Here is a 13,164-nt window from a genome sequence, read left to right as displayed (position 1 = left end):
TGCTCTTTTGCTGGTCATGAACACAGCAAGATTGCCCTCCCCTTCAACAACTGGCTGCCTCTGTCAGCACAGAAGCCATAACCAGTCCACTTGAAACTCTGGCAGGCTTGTCCTCGTACCCTCATGGGAGCCTACCGTAGTAGGCTGAATGTAGGGGTTACTGACCCTGGGTCCTGGCAGTAGAGAAGTCCCTGGGCCTCCCATGCAGGGTTCCACCCTGAGCTCAGCTGTGGTGAGACTGAACTAGGGTCTATGAACCCCAAGTAAGAAAGAAACAACAGCAGTGACAAAATGAAAGCTTGCAGGGAACAGCCTCAGAGATGGAGGGACATTGAAAGAAAGACACATGGATGAGGTTGCCAGCCTCCTCACCCCAGCAAGGCTCCTCTGCCTTTGGCAGCTGCATGATTGACAGCAGATCAGCAGGTGTGGTGTACTCCGTGGCTCCATCTCCATTTTGAGTAAACAGTCTGTCATGGAGCTTGTGAAGGTGCATGAGCCTGTCTAACAAGATGGTTGGCCACCTCCCAGAGGAACAGCTATGGAAGTACACTGGAAGTATGTACTGTTTATGCTGTGGACTTCTCCTGTCCTATGCACCTGTTGGAGAGCTGCTTGTGGAGAGCACAGAGAGAGTAATGTAGTGGTCACAGTAGGGGCCTCACTGAAGATACACTGGCATAAGAGAGCTTCTCCCAAATCCTGAAGGCTTTCAGCAGGAGTATGTGGAGCACAGAATGGTGCTCCTAAACACACTTATGAGGGCCCCACTGTGTTGAATGGGGCTTACTATGGAGTAAGCCACATGGCATACAGTGGAAAACTTGCACAGAATTGTGCTGCACAGTTTGAGTGCCTAGTTGAGGTAATTAAATAGTTCCATGCCTGTGAGTGGAAAACTACCAGATGGAGTTTCAGAAATTTGGATCTGTGAGGTGGCAAAGCAAAGCATGGGGCTCACAAGAAGTGTTAGGCATACGTTTATTTATTTAGTTGGGTGGGAGGAGATAAACTATGTAGATTGTCAGACCGATGTGGAGCCATGTGCATTCACTAATCACACAGCAAGCAAGCGGAAAGATAATTATGGATGGGATGAATTCAATCACACACAACTGTGCTAACTACATGGTTAGTAATAGGCACAACACTAAATTGGCACTGAAGAAACTTTGGACTGGATCAATGGAAGATTAGGTTAGTGGTGTGAACTATTCTATAAACGCATAGCATTGGAAATGATATTAAAAGCAATAAAACGATATTGGAAATGTGATTAAAAGTCACAATGTCCTGATCACATATTCTGGGCTGAGCACATTCTGGGCAAGCAGTGCACACAGTTTCCTGTCGTGATTTGCACCTTCAAAACAGAAACCAAGGAGTTAAATGTTGGCCAGTTTGTCTTGGCAAACATCATAACTCCTCATCCCTTTTGCTATGTCTGTCACATAACCTTGGACATTTGAGTCCCGTTTATTGAGAGAGAATGTTGACCAGGACTGCTGGGGTTATCTCCCGCCTTTCAGTGTGTTCCACAGGATTGCTAGTCCACATTCTGCATGGAGAAGGAGACCTTGGTTCAACACCTGCTCACAAACAGTATTGATGTAAAAGAGGTAAAGAGATGGTAATCTTTATGGTCTTGAACAAAGCCAAATCCTTGAAGCTAAGGACACTAGTTAATATTTTAAATAAAGCCCATACAAAAATGCATTCCATTTTGTAAGCTGTAAGCTAGGCTAAGAAAGACTGGCATAAATTCAGCTCAGCTGTAACTGCTACCACTTCAGTGGAGTTAAATCAATTAATTCAGGTGTCTTTCCTGCTCTGTTCCAAGGGCTCAGACTGGATATAATGCATCCTGAGTTCACTTTATAATTGCAATATATTTTTAGTATTCTATTAGCTTACAGCAAAGTAGTAATTCTTTAAAACATTAATATTCAAATGTGGATTTCCCACGGTTGCAACAGACTTGCAAGAAAAGAAAACAATTAAGGCTAATAATCTAAATGACTCCTATTTGAATTATAGCAGGATGTGCAGAAAGCTGCATTCACCAGCAACACACCCCCACAAGCCAATTTGCTTGAGCTTAATTCTATGCAGTATTTTGTGTAACAAATGATACAATGCCAGACTTGATTCTACAAATGCCTCATTTTAAAGTGTATGTACTCCAACCACATTCACACCCAGGGCCAGCCAGACTGGACATACGCCTAAAGGGTTGCACCGGCCCACACGCACCCAAGCCCCATGCTCAGCTGACCCCCTTGCAGGGGCAGCAGTGGTGTAAATCAGCCAACAGACACCCCACCACTCGTGTAATCTTCACAACATCCCTGTGAGGTAGGCTGAAAGATAGTAAGGTCATTCACATTACCAACGGGGTTGGGGCTGGAAAGATCTGGGGTGAAGGCAGGAGCCTGCCTACCTGCCTTCCACCACATGCTTGGAGCTGAACAGGGCTCTGCTGCCCACATGCCCAGATGAGCAGTACAGCAGTGAGCAGTGCGGCGTAGCGAGCAGGAGTGGGGTAAAGGAAAACAGGCCACCAGGAATCCCACAATGCACCACGCAACCAGCATGGTGCACTGGGAAAGTTCCTGCTGCCAGGTCACTCCTCCCCGCTGGCTTTATGGTAAAGATGGCTGCCAGCCGCCCATGAGGATCTGCCAGCAGCCTGAGCACCCACACGACCTGGGAGTAAGATAGTAATGTAGGAGGAACACACTTGAAGAGTTACTTCACTTTTCGTTTGGGGCTACCTCACTTTTAGCATCTTATTTATTGCTCCTTTAAGACCTTCAAATTTATTACATAAAAACAGATAATACTTTGTAAAAGTTGTTTAAAATGTTGTTAAAAGCATATTAAAAACATTCTAATCTATATATTTAATTATCGTAGACAATTCTGCGTGGCGGAAATCTCATGAGAGTTCGTGAGCAGGACAGAAAATGGCAGAAATCTTGCGAGAGTTCGTGAGCAGGATGGAAAATAACAATTGTGGCCAGTGAAGCCACACTGGTGGATGGAGGTGGCTGACGGGCGCAAGCGGTGGGCGGAGTCACGCTGGTGGGCAGAGGAGGCAGGCCAGTGGAGGTGGCCGTCGGGAGGAGGAGGCCGGTGGTGGAGCCGTGCTGGTGGGAGGAGGTGGCCAGCTGGCAGAGCCGGCTGACTGGAGGAGGCGGCTGACAGCTGGCCCAAACTAGGGGTGCAGATGTTCTGTGCCTGGGCCAACTAGTTTATTTATTATTTCTCCATGTAAACCGCTTTGGAAACTTTTGTTGAAAAGTGATATATAAATATTTGTTGTTGTTGTTTGAAAGCAGGGCTATCCAGGGATGGAGCGCTAGGATCCTGACACTGCACATGACCTGCCCTACTTGGGGTAGCCCTGTTCTACCCCATAGGGCTGATCGTGTGAATGACCCCTGTGACTGGTCCATGGACACCCAGAACGTTCAATGGATGAGTTGGGATTTGATCTCAAGTTTCCCTAGTCTAGCACTCCACAGTTTATACCACACTGGCCCTCATTAGCATGCTGCCTTATTCTGCTGGATAATCCTGGATAATCTTTGCTAGATTTTGACCTTCACATAACCTTGAACATTTCAGTCTCATTTATTGAATCGTTAAATGCTCGTCTTTATGATTGGTGGGACAGAAAGGCTGTTATATTTCAGAAGTTTCCCGTGGGGTCCCTCTTGTTGAAGGCTGCAGTAATGAAGGCAGACCTGCCCCCTTATGATTGTATCCCAGACTATAGCACTTTACATTTTCCCACAGCAGCAAATGGCAGCCATTCACTTATAGGTGGGCACTCGAGGATATCTCTGGAGTAGGAAGCTAAGCCTGTGCTTGGGGAACCCAGTTTCTTGGGGGAGGCGTCGCTGCTCCCTGATAATGTTGCCATTTTCAACCTATGTACTTTGTCCCTAGATCTCAATAGGAGCCACCAAAAACTAATTTAGCCCTATCTGCATGGCGTATCCTTGGGCTGTTTCTTGGTCACACTAGAACGTGACAAAATTTTAGAAGTGTGTGACAAAAATTGGGAATTGGGGTGTGTGTGTGTGTGTGTGTGTGTGTGTAAAAAGTGGTTGATTTTTCAATGAGATGGTGGGTTAATATTGTTAGGACATTATATTTAATGTTAAATTAATTTGATAACATACTGAGCTGTCTGCAGTCTCCTTAAAGATCGGAAAACAGGTCAGCACAATAGATTAGAGAAATACAATAATATTAAATTTTACAGATCTAATTGTTTGGTTTTAATTTGATTTCATTTGATTATCTGTATATAAGTAGGGCAAATAGGTCTGAAGCCATTATGTCATGAATCACACAGCTAATGCCATTTAGCATTTACTGTACATGGAGTAGATATAGTCATAGGAGGCTTCAAATGGAGGCTCTCATTTTGCTGAAGGCTTGCGCTGAATGAAGCTAAAAATTAAGGGCATGATTCAACGAAAGGTAAGCACTTTCCATTCCACTTATTTCAGTTGGAGGGTGAAGCACATGCTTAATTTCTCCAATTAAAAAAACGGGTCTGAACAGTCCTTGACTTTGTCTGAATGGTACCCACATTGTTAATAGTCCTGATCCAGAAATTCTGAAGTATTTTTCAGAGGCTTTTCTTCCTTCTCCAAATGGATGATGATCAGTGTTGCCATTTTGACAGTACCAGTTGTGGCGAAATGGGAGTTTGTCTTGTTCTAGATTTTCAGTTAGAAACATATTTATATGTATTTATGTTTGTGGTGAGGTATAAAGCTATACTGAAGGTTTTGTACTAAATGTAGTAGAGGCAGAAAAAACACTGGTGATCGAGACGAGAGCAGTGAGGATTCCATAAGCAGATTGGGAGAGAGTGTCTGTGACAGTCAAAGTCAGTTGGAGTGACGCTGACACTGGTTGGAAAGTGTGTTTTATGTAGCTCTGTGCAAAGAAGAGAAGTGTTACATCCACCCCACCCACCCCCAAGAATAAATTCTTGGTTGTTATTTATCCTGTGTGGCATCTTTTACTGTCAATTCCTGTGAAGATGTTTGAAGGATCCAGGTGAGTACTGAAAGTTTCCTCAAGTGGTGGCACAGGCAGATTATCCAGCTACAAATGTCTCAAAACCTCTTAGTGAGGCATCATGCCAATTATTTGTTGGGGAAGGAATGTGTGATCTAGAATAGGGATGTGTACGAACAGGTCCGTGCACTCCCTGGAGGTGGGTGGGCTTAAGGGGCAGAGAGGGTGCTGCTCTTACCTGCCCTGCCACTTTCCCCCCACTGGTGCTGTGCCCAAAATCATTGCCGTGAGGCTGCAGCGTACCTCCCTGCAGCCCAGCTGTGTGCATCCTACCAGAAGTGGCCAACGTGAATGTGTGTGGATGCCGTGCGCATGCTCGTTGGCGACTTCTGGGACGACACACAGTGGAGCTGCAGGGAGGTATGCTGCAGCACTGCAGCAACAGTTTTTGGGCATAGCACCCCCCGCCTCCAAACCATCTTGAACACCAGACTTCCATACCGGTTTGACGGTCCACAAAAGGAGTGACGAACCAGTTCGTGCCCATCTCTAGTCTAGACTGAGTGGGATATTCTGAGGAGGAGGAGGACAATCAGTAACAACCTTTAGAAAAATAATAACATTTAGAATATTTATATATCACTTTAAAAAACCCCCACCCAGGTCTGAAAGCAGTTTGCATAGCAAATTTCTATAGAAGAATGAGAGAGGATAACGATATGAATGGGAGACTAGAAGTGTGAGCACTGTAAGATATTCCCCTCAGGGGGTGGAGCTGCTCTGGGAAGAGCATCTAGGCTCCCAAGTTCCCTCTCTGGCATCTCCAAGATAGGGCTGAGAGAGATTCCTGCCTGCAACCTTGGAGAAGCCGCTGGCAGTCTGTGAAGACAGTACTGAGCTAGATGGACCTATGGTCTGACTCAGTATATGGCAGCTTATATAGAGGGAGGAGAGTTGGTCTTGTGATAGCAAGCATGACTTGTCCCCTTAGCTAAGCAGGGTCTGCCCTGGTTGCATATGAATGGGAGACTAGAAGTGTGAGCACTGTAAGATATTCCCCACAGGGGATGGAGCAGCTCTGGGAAGAGCATCTAGGCTCCCAAGTTCCCTCTCTGGCATCTCCAAGATAGGGCTGAGAGAGATTCCTGCCTGCAACCTGGGAGAAGCCGCTGCCAGTCTGTGAAGACAATACTGAGCTAGATAGACCAATGGTCTGACTCAGTATATGGCAGTTTCCTATGTTCCTCTGTTCCTCTGTTCCAAATTAAATGAGGAGGTGGCCCCCTATCCCAAAGGGGCTCACAAACCAAAAAGTAAAAAAAGTAAAGGCACGAGACTGACACTAGTAATAGTCACAGGAGCAGTTCTACACTAAACCGGTTTAGGACAATCGCTGGATTTAAGTGTCTGTTTTAAGTTTTGGTCCATTACTTACAGATATCAGTTAATATAGCTTGAGTTCTGCAAGCTTAACTTTGTTGATGTTCCTGGCTGATGATGCTGGAAATCCCTTCATATTCAGAGGATTGTTCATGTGCGTGAAGAGGGAACTCCCACATCTTTCCATTCTGTTACACGTGTGTCTTGCTTTGCTTTTAGCTGGAATACTGGCTGCTGTTAATGACATCAACTTCATGTTCCAACTTTCAAATTAGAGACATCAAAATGTCCTATGCAGAAAGTATTCCAATAATCAGATGGGACTATGTTTTGTACCACATTTCAGTTTGTGCCTGCTGCAGGAGTAGACTAAACATTTGAATGAGTGAAGCCTAAGCATGCATCAGTCTGTCTGTCTTTCCTAAATATATGAAGTTTTCTTTATTAATTAAAATATCAATGCCACTGAACAATGTGTGGCTTGCCCAGAATGCTGCTCAGACCCTCTACCTAATTTGTTAAATAGGGGTGTGCACGAAATGGATTATGCTTTCCGTTCCGAGCTCAAAGCAGAATGCATAATCCATGGATCATTCCATCACAACAACTGGTCGAGCCGGTTGTTCTCACAAAATGATCTCGGAACACTTGAAATGTTCTGAAATTGTTCCGAGCACCATTTTGGAATCCAAAATGGAGCTCTTCTGGCCTCTGTGCATGCCCAGTGGCCATTTGCGTGATGGTGCTGACTATACAAATGGCCACTGTGAATGCGCGGAGCACAAAAGAGTGCCATTTTGGATTCCAAAATGGCACGCAGAACACTCTGAACATACTGAGTCAGCACAGACTTGTTCTGTTCTGAGCTCAGAAGAGACCCTACATTTGAAGGGCTTTCCTTTCCAAGCTCAGAACACTCTAAACCAGGGATCCTCAATGTTGGACCCCCAGATGTTCTTGGATTTCAACTCCCATAATCCCCAGGCCCAGTGGCCTTTGGCTGGGGATTATGAGAGTTGAAGTCCAAGAACATCTGGGGGCCCAACGTTGAGGATCCCTGCTCTAAATGACCCATTTTGAGATAGAACATTCTGAGTTCGGAACGTTCTGCACATCCTTATTATTAAAGACCTTGCTTTTTGCAAGGTCTTAGGACAGGTACAGGTGTCATTGGCAGAGGTTGTAATGTACTACATAGAGATTTTGCTTAAATCATCCAGTTGTTGAATGAGGCCAAGGATTTCTTTGTTTCATTAACTTTGTTTCATTATCCAAGGCAGAGGCATTTCATGAATAAAGTAATTATTTCCATCATAGAAATGTCAGATGCATTTATGTTATGCAGTTCTGCCAGATGGCCTAATGCAAAGGCCACTGGTCTAACAGACTCTGATTGCTCCTCTGAGGGTGGGTCTTTGCACTTGCACTCTGTCAGCAGTTTATTTGGGATTAACCTACATGAATCAAAAGGCATGGGCTACTCGAGTGCCAGCACTGGTCCTTACACATATCATCAGTGACACTGTGGTGGCATCCAGCAGTGATTGCATCTGTCTCATTCAGCACCAGAACAGTGCTGTGGATTCAGTCTGGATTGCAGGTGGTCCAAGTGCTCCCCTTTGCTAAGTCATGCAACTCACTTGGATAAGTTCCTTTCCTTTATGGTACATCCATAGGGAGATGATTTGGGGAATCAGCCTAGCACATAAGACGCAGCCAGTGGCGGAGGTCCATATACACCTGATGCTTTTGCCCACACGGCCTCCTCCACCTATGACATCAATGGGAATGATCAACATAGGTTGTGGTGCCTGCCTGTAGGCTTAGCAATACCAGTACATGCTTGCCCATGGGAAACAAGGCCATGAGGCCATGTACCAAAGTTTCAGTGATTTCAGCAAGGGCTTGGAGTATATACTGTATGGCCAGACATTCTGGGGCCTAAACTTGAGAAACTGCAGATGACAAACAACTGTACCATTTTTATTTTGCATGTTGAATGCTATTGTGTTGAATCACTAGATTTTCCTTTTATCTTGAAATCCATCATTAAATATGTAGGTGTAGTTGTTAGTTAATCCATGGTGGATAGTGAAAATATTAAAATTTAACTTCTCCATGCTTCATTTCCCTTGTACTAGGACAATAAAAAACCCAGAAGACCTAGAGTGACTCAGATGCTACTTCATAATTCTCAAAATAAAGTTGTGCTTTGCTGAGTTATATTGCAGATTCTCACTGGAGCCCTTCTGGCTCTTTAACCTTTTCCCTTCTTCACAGAAAAGCAACTAGTGCTACTTAGGAAGTTCTTCATTCTCTAGCATGTGTAGAAGAATTGATCTGTCAACATGGAGACTAAGGTGGAGCCTCAAACAAGTGTCTGTATCTCAACCGGAGTTCTCTTCTCCCTGACAAAAAATGAGAATTTTGCATTGAATTTTGTGTTAGCGATTATAGTCAAACCTCACTCTCTTATGTCACTGACAATGAGATCACAGTGGTTCCCTATACCATCTTGCCCTCAACAAACCTATACATAAAAGCCAGTGGTTAAGTTTCATCTAACTCAAATATAGGGTAAGAACCCAAATATAGGGTAAGGCTATGCAGAAAGGATGGGCTGCATTTTTAGTGGTTCAAGTTTAGTTATAAGGGGCAAAGTACATGGACTATAAACTGGGACACAGTTGAGGCAAGGGCCCAAACCTATTCCATACCTGCCAATGTGTCCCTATTTCTCCATTCAAATGAATGGGAAAATAGGGACATGTTGGTAGGTATGCTATCCCCTGCTCCAGATACTAGGGAATCCCGAATCCACTGATAAGGAGCCCACTGGATGGAGCAATGGATCTCTGTGCACAGATTCTACCGAGATACGAGTATGTTGTGCCACCCCGCCTTGCACCCAAAGCATATCTGTAATATATGGAACCTCCATCTATTCCCCACTCCCATTTCATAATAATGGGTATGTAGCGAATATAACTATAAAAGGTCATGATTTACCAAACAGTTTTACACAATGAGCGGAGGCCAACAAACTTAGGAGCCAATGGCCTTCCCTACTGGAAAACAGGCTGGCTATTGTCCTGTCACAGGATGGCTTAACTATTCCTTAAAAGCAATAACCACCACCATCAGCAGGCAGGCTTGCTAAACAGATTTCTGGAACAAACTATATACAATATTATATGAACATGATTTGTTTGCTGTTCAAACATGAGATCTTCTTAAATGCTTTCTTATTCACAAAGTTGCCAAGGATGAGTATGTGTTTATATGAAGCTGACTTAGACTGAGTCAGATCATTGGTCCATTTAGCTTAGTATGATCTGTTCAGCTCTCCAAAGTCATAAAAAAACCAGCCATTCAAAAATCCTGCAAGTGAGATCCTTTCCCCGGAGATGCTAGAGGAGGCACCCAGGGCCTGATGTATGTGCTCTGCCACTGTGCTCTGGAGTCCTCTTCCCAAGTGATCTCTGCTTAGTTTCAAACTGGGGCTTCCTCTCATATTGTTACAGAAATGACTGCAGCATTACCAAAAAATGTGCTCATATACTTGGAAAGGGTTGTTCTTCTTCCCACTTCTCCCAGTTAAAAACATTAAGCATTTGGTGACTTCTGGTTCCGACACTGACCGAGCAAGACGCTTCTCTTGGAGTCTCCAAGAGAAGACCTGCAGAAAGCAACTGGGTGGACTCAATAACCCCACCCCCACCCTACTGGATTAAAGTGGGAGGCGAAGAAGACTCAACCAGCCCGGAGAAGTCAGCTCCTGCTGTGAAGGGGCGCGGGGAAGCTGAGGTCTCTTCGTGCCAGTCGAGCAACTGGGCTAGAGTCAAGGAGAGTACTGCAGTGTGGAGTTCAGGCTGTCCTGAAACCAAGCTCGGAAGTGTTGCAATTTCTATCAAACACCAACAAGTCAACAAAGGAATTTATTAAGAATCTCATCTAAAAGAACAAGGAAAACATCAGCTTGCGAGATAGAACCTTATTTAAACAATGCTTTTTGGACGCTTTTGGATGTCAAGGTATGGTTGAAATATCACAGCCCCACATGGACATGGAGAGAGACTAAAACTTTATAAGCACATCTACAGGAGAAGAGGAGCCAAAACTTTGTAGTAGTTTCGAAGAGAGGGATGACTAATGACTAATTTGTGTTTTCAAATTGTTATTAAATCTGCTAAAGTAATTTAAAGTAATCCAAATCTTGCTAAAACTCAAAGTAGCCCAAGTTTCTATATTGTTAGCTCACAATACTCCCTAAGTGCAAAGATTAGATGCTGGGGATCACTGAGGTGAATACGGTGAACTTCCGGGTGTTTTGAAGAGCATGAAGTATATCTCCCACCTCCTTTCAGGGGATAGTTGACTTTCAACGTGAGTCTACAAATGCGAGTTTGGGTCGAAGGGAGTCTGTGACTATATTTACAGAGTGAACAAGCAAACGGATACATCTTGAGCGAAGAAGAGTTAAAAGAGTCAAAAGGTGAAGTGGAATTAAAGTAGAAATTATACTTTTCCTTTTGCAGTCATAGGAGGTGCATATTGTTTAAGGAGTTAATTTTGTTGTAAAAATCCAATGTTACTGTAGGTTATGGTTAGTATATTAGAATGTCTAAGAATAAGAATACCCCAACTGGACCATAAACTTACATGGCTAGAAAACTATCAGTGGGAACAATTCCCCAAATGGATAGGTCCACTGGTGAAATTTGGGAGTTACTTCAAACCATTAATAGTAAATTAGACATAAATAACAAAGTGGTGCAATCTATGGTCCATGATATGCAAACTCTCAAAGAGGACATATAACAGATAAAAGCAGATTCACAGGTCTTAAAGCAAGATATGTTGCAGTTGAATAAAGAGATACAAGTGATGAAACAAGGGATTATAGAGAACACAAATAAATGTAACCACTTGGAAGAAATAAATAAAAGGATAGTGAAGGATACTAAATAAATTTCCAAAAAAGTAGACACTGCAGATCAGGAGATAACGGAGTTGAAAAAGGGAAATGAAGAGTTAGCTGATCAACTTGCAATGTTGCAACTGGTGCAGAGGGAAAAAATGCTTAGAATAAGGGGAATTCCAGAAAGCACAACTCAAAATTTAGCAGATTTGCTGACAAATGAATTAGACAAACTTTTGCAGATAGATCTACTTAATATGGAAGGACTTACTGAAGATGCCTCTACTCTAAATTCCACTTTTGTAGCCACCCACAAGGTGCCTAGAGATTGTATAATTCAACAATTCAAAATCTACCCGAGACCGTATTATACAAGTCCATTTTCAAAATAAATGGGAAATTAATGGACAAACACTTATGGTGATGAAAGAAATCCCAAGAAGACTTCTTAAGAAACAAAAAAACTACAGGGATTTGACTGATAGTCTAAAACAAAACAAAATCCCCTTTAGATAGGAGTTCCCTCAAGGGGCTGCCTTTACCTATAAAAATAAGAAATATAGATTAACTGAAGACTCTAAAATAAAACAATTTCTCCACAGGTACAGGAATGATCTTCAGGTCTCAGGGGATCTCCAAAAGACACAAGGCAATAAATAAGGTGGAGGGGGTTTAGCAAAACAAATTAATAGTCAGTATGGAAATAAAATTCTTTCCCTTAAATGTAAATGGTTTAAATATAAAAATAAAATGCCCAAAAATTTTCCATGATCTAAAGAAAAGAAAATTAGACTTGATTTGCTTACAGGACATGCATATAAGAAGGAGAGATAGAAAATACCTACAAAACAAAGCACTTGGCCAGCAATTTGAAACATTAGATATTAAGAAAAAAAGGGGAGTAGTCTTTTATATAAAAGATGTTTTAGAGCCAAAATTGACATATAAAGATGATTATGGAAGAGTTTTGATAGTAGAAATAAAGGTTGGAGATTTAAAATATACAGTAGTGGGCATATGTGCCCCTAATGAGGCAAAAGCGAACTTCAATGGAAAATTGGAAAAGCAACTAACAGACACAGATAGGCAATGGATTATATTAATGAGAGACTTTAATGGAGTTGTCTCAAGACAAGCTGATAGAGATTCAATAGACTTGAGAAAAAATGATGGGAAATTACCAAAAGCCTTTTTTAATATGGTTGAGCACTTTGGTTTACACGATATATGGAGAATCAAAAATACAGATGCTAAGGAGTATACTTACGTACATGAGAATAGATATGATCTGGGCTAATGCAGATGTGTTGATAAGATATTGATATATTGCCAAGGATATTTTCTGAACATAATCCTATAGAATTAAAGTGGAAAATTGGAATAAAGAAAAACTATCAATGGAAATTAAACGAGTCCCTTTTGAATCACTCTAAAACTGTGAAAATAGGTTTACAAAAAGATAAAGAATATTTTGAGAGAAACCTAAAGGATGATCTACAATTAAGACAGTATGCGATGCAAGTAAGGCGGTGATGAGGGGTTTCTTTATTCAACAAAATTAGGGATGTGCGAAACGTTTCAGATACAAAACGTTGTGTACCCAAAACAGCCTGTTTCGGGTGTTTTGTAGACAAAACAAAACACCCATTTTCCAGATCCAAAAGTTTTGTATACAAAACAAAATGTCCCTGTTTCGGCTACAAAACGTTTTGTTGTTTCGGACCTTGGAGAAGCCGCTGCCAGTCTGTGAAGACAATACTGAGCTAGATAGACCAATGGTCTGACTCAGTATATGGCAGTTTCCTATGTTCCTAATTCTT

Source organism: Hemicordylus capensis, chromosome 1 (assembly GCF_027244095.1).
Source record: "Hemicordylus capensis ecotype Gifberg chromosome 1, rHemCap1.1.pri, whole genome shotgun sequence".
NCBI lineage: Eukaryota > Metazoa > Chordata > Lepidosauria > Squamata > Cordylidae > Hemicordylus > Hemicordylus capensis.
This window is presented reverse-complemented; position numbering follows the sequence as displayed.